Raw genomic sequence first — 5,000 nt, forward strand, 5'->3', positions numbered from 1 at the left:
ACCCTCCCCTTTCCCCATTGGTTAATAAGGCGGAAGTCGATGCGATTACTGCGAAACGACCAAAGAAACGAAAAGTTTTGCCTGAGGAAAAAACAAAAACATTGGCCCGGCTTTCACTCGCTGAGGAGGGATTTCCGATGCTGCCTCGACTCTGTTCCCGCTGGACCAGTAAGTACCTTTCCGTGCTCAAGTCAAAATGCTAATGCTAATGTTAGCTATTTGGAAATTGGCGTGGTAGCTTGATTTTTTCCCCCCAGTTCCACGCAAATCACTCCAAAGTAAACCAAAAAAAACCAATGCGACGACTGCAAATATACATTTTGAGTCAAATATGTCGGGTCCTGCCGTGGAAAGATCAGTCAGGCTTTGGTCCACCGGCGCCAAAACCAAAATCTGAACAGTCTGGCTTTAAGTCCGTTATGATTCACATAATGAGATGGATAAGAGGCTTTTATTGGGATTCTTTGTACTTTATAAAATGTAGTTTGAACACTTTCTTAAAGTTGATCATATTAGTACATTTTTTATTAATACAATCCATAATTTAACTCCACAAAACTTATAAACTAAAGGTTTTAAGTGTTGTACGTGCGTACAAATGTTTTAATTTTGCCTGGCAGGTTATAGTTTGCTTTGTACATCATATTAGCTGTTAAAGTGGATCATATTATTATGAACCCTGAAGATGGCTGCGCTTCAGAGCAGCGGCTTCGTGCGAGCGCTCCTGGAAGTGAGGGCAAAAATACCCCTCAATTCAGTCAATTTCATGGCTGGCTCACAGCGTGTTCACTCCGTGATCACTTACGACCGACTTACAATTCTGGATGTGGAGAGATCGGGCCATTTTGGGCTGATAGATGCGTGTACGATGGACCTGCTCGCTAGCTTGGGAATTCTTCGCGAGCTACATCCAGCAGTGGCCTTTGAAGCAGCGGCGTCGACTACCAGCGGAGACGGTCAGCGAAAGAGACGTAAGCGGTGCGCTCGGAAGCAGAAGCGGGGGTGTCGGGCGGGGCTAACAACAAAGCTAAATGCTTTGTTGTTAGCGGGGCTAACGAAAAAGCTAAATGCTAATCCACAAAGAAGCGCTAATAAGGAGTCTGTTAAGCTAGAACTAGCCAGCGCCAGGCTGGATAATCCCTGCACACATAGCAATTCTTCTAGAATAATATACAACTCACATAATGTTCTTTCTGCGTCAGAGGTGGACATGCATTTTACTGAGGTGGCAAACAATCTAAAAATTCCTGTCATATCAATTCCTAGATATGGTCGAAATTATTTAAAGTGCACTATGCATAATAAACGTAACATTATTAATATTGCTACTACGGATACTTTCAACAAAAACTCCTCAAAACAGCCCACTACCTATAATATGGGCTTTTTAAACATAAGGTCATTGTCTTCCAAAACGTTATTAGTTAATGAAGTCATCAGAGACAACAATCTTGATGTCGTTGGTCTAGCCGAGACCTGGCTCAAACCAGACGAATTTTTTGCGCTGGGTGAGGCGTCTCCTCCTGGCTATGCGGGAACGCATATTGCCCGCCCCATTAAAAGGGGTGGGGGTGTTGCACTAATATACAACAAAAACTTTAGCCTTACCTCGGACCTAAATAATAAATATAACTCGTTTGAGGTGCTCACTATGAGGTTTGTCACACCGCTGCCTCTCCACCTGGCTGTCATCTACCGCCCCCCTGGGCCCTATTCGGACTTTATCAATGAATTTTCAGAGTTCGTTGCTGATCTAGTGACGCACGCCGACAATATAATCATAATGGGAGACTTTAACATCCATATGAATACCCCATCGGACCCTCCATGCGTGGCGCTCCAGACTATAATTGATAGCTGTGGTCTTACACAAATAATAAATGAACCCACGCATCGCAACGGTAATACGATAGATCTAGTGCTTGTCAGGGGTGTCACCACCTCTAAAGTTACGATACTCCCGTACACTAAAGTAATGTCCGATCATTACCTTATAAAATTCGAAGTTCTGACTCATTGTCAACAAACTAATAATAATAATAATAACTACTATAGCAGCCGCAACATTAATGCTGCCACAACGACGACTCTTACTGACCTACTGCCTTCAGTAATGGCACCTTTCCCAAATTATGTGGGCTCTATTGATAACCTCACTAACAACTTTAACGACGCCCTGCGCGACACCATTGATATTGTAGCACCGCTAAAGCTAAAAAGGGCCCCTAAAAGGCGTACCCCATGGTTTACAGAAGAAACTAAAGCCCAGAAATTATCATGTAGAAAGCTGGAACGCAAATGGCGTGCGACTAAACTTGAGGTTTTCCATCAAGCATGGAGTGATAGTTTAATAACTTATAAACGCATGCTTACCTCAGCTAAAGCTAAATATTACTCAAATCTCATCCACCTCAACAAAAATGATCCTAAATTTTTGTTTAGTACAGTAGCATCGCTAACCCAACAAGGGACTCCTCCCAGTAGCTCCACCCACTCAGCAGATGACTTTATGAATTTCTTTAATAAGAAAATTGAACTCATCAGAAAAGAGATTAAAGACAATGCATCCCAGCCACAACTGGGCTCTATTAACACAAATATGACTGTATATACGACGGACATTGCCCTCCAAAATAGTTTCTCTCTCTTTGATGAAATAACATTGGAGGAATTGTTAAAATGTGTAAATGGGACAAAACAAACAACATGTTTACTTGACCCAATTCCTGGGAAACTTATCAAGGAGCTTTTTGTTTTATTAGGTCCATCAGTGTTAAATATTATAAACCTATCACTTTCCTCTGGTACTGTTCCTCTAGCATTCAAAAAAGCGGTTATTCATCCCCCGCCCCCTCCACACTCCTGATTGTAAATAATGTAAATAATTCAATGTGATTATCTTGTGTGATGACTGTATTATGATGATAGTATATATGATAGTATATATCTGTATCATGAATCAATTTAAGTGGACCCCGACTTAAACAAGTTGAAAAACTTATTCGGGTGTTACCATTTAGTGGTCAATTGTACGGAATATGTACTTCACTGTGCAACCTACTAATAAAAGTCTCAATCAATCAATCAAACTCTACTCAAAAGACCTAACCTCGATCCTGACCTCATGGTAAACTACCGGCCGGTGTCCCACCTACCGTTTATCTCGAAAATTCTCGAAAAAATTGTCGCACAGCAGCTAAATGAACACTTAGTGACTAACAATCTCTGTGAACCTTTTCAATCCGGTTTCAGGGCAAATCACTCTACGGAGACAGCCCTCGCAAAAATGACTAATGATCTATTGCTAACGATGGATTCTGATGCGTCATCTATGTTGCTGCTTCTTGATCTTAGCGCCGCTTTCGATACTGTTGATCATAATATTTTATTAGAGCGTATCAAAACACGTATTGGTATGTCAGACTTAGCCTTGTCTTGGTTTAACTCTTATCTTACTGACAGGATGCAGTGCGTCTCCCATAACAATGTGACCTCGGACTATGTCAAGGTAACGTGCGGAGTTCCCCAGGGTTCGGTTCTTGGCCCTGCACTCTTTAGTATTTACATGCTGCCGCTGGGTGACATCATACGTGTTAGCTTTCACTGTTATGCTGATGACACTCAACTCTACATGCCCCTAAAGCTGACCAACACGCCGGACTGTAGTCAGCTGGAGGCGTGTCTTAATGAAATTAAACAATGGATGTCCGCTAACTTTTTGCAACTCAACGCTAAGAAAACGGAAATGCTGATTATCGGTCCTGCTAGACACCAACATCTATTTAATAATACCACCTTAACATTTGACAACCAAACAATTAAACAAGGAGACTCGGTAAAGAATCTGGGTATTATCTTCCACCCAACTCTCTCGTTTGAGTCACACATTAAGAGTGTTACTAAAACGGCCTTCTTTCATCTCCGTAATATCGCTAAAATTCGTTCCATTTTGTCCACAAGCGATGCTGAGATCATTATCCATGCGTTCGTTACATCTCGTCTCGATTACTGTAACGTATTATTTTCGGGCCTCCCTATGTCTAGCATTAAAAGATTACAGATGGTACAAAATGCGGCTGCTAGACTTTTGACAAAAACAAGAAAGTTTGATCATATTACGCCTATACTGTATATACCTTTATATACATATATATATATATACCTATACTGGCTCACTTGCACTGGCTTCCTGTGCACTTAAGATGCGACTTTAAGGTTTTACTACTTACGTATAAAATATTACACGGTTTAGCTCCAGCCTATCTTGCCGATTGTATTGTACCATATGTCCCGGCAAGAAATCTGCGTTCAAAGAACTCCGGCTTATTAGTGATTCCCAGAGCCCAAAAAAAGTCTGCGGGCTATAGAGCGTTTTCTATTCGGGCTCCAATACTATGGAATGCCCTCCCGGTAACAGTTAGAGATGCTACCTCAGTAGAAGCATTTAAGTCTCATCTTAAAACTCATTTGTATACTCTAGCCTTTAAATAGACTCCCTTTTTAGACCAGTTGATCTGCCGTTTCTTTTCTTTTCTTTTCTACTCTGCTCCGGGGTGGACCGCTAGCCTGTCCATCAGATGGGGACATCTCTACGCTGCTGACCCGTCTCCACTCGGGATGGTTCCCGCTGGCCCCACCATGGACTGGACTTTCGCTGATGTGTTGGACTTTCACAATATTATATCAGACCCACTCGACACCGAGGATGTCGTTGTGGCTTGTACAGCCCTTTGAGACACTAGTGATTTAGGGCTATATAAATAAACATTGATTGATTGATTGATATTAGTACATTGTTTATTAATACAATCCATAATTTAACTCCACATACTGATACACTGAAGGTTTTAAGTGTTGCACGTGCATACAAATATTTTTATTTTGGCTAGCAAGTTATAGTTTGCTTTGTACATCATTTTAGCTGTTAAAGTTGATCATATTAGTACATTGTTCATTAATGCATTCCATAATTTAACTCCACATACTGATACACTGAAGGT

This window comes from Entelurus aequoreus, linkage group LG05, assembly GCF_033978785.1.
Source record: "Entelurus aequoreus isolate RoL-2023_Sb linkage group LG05, RoL_Eaeq_v1.1, whole genome shotgun sequence".
NCBI lineage: Eukaryota > Metazoa > Chordata > Actinopteri > Syngnathiformes > Syngnathidae > Entelurus > Entelurus aequoreus.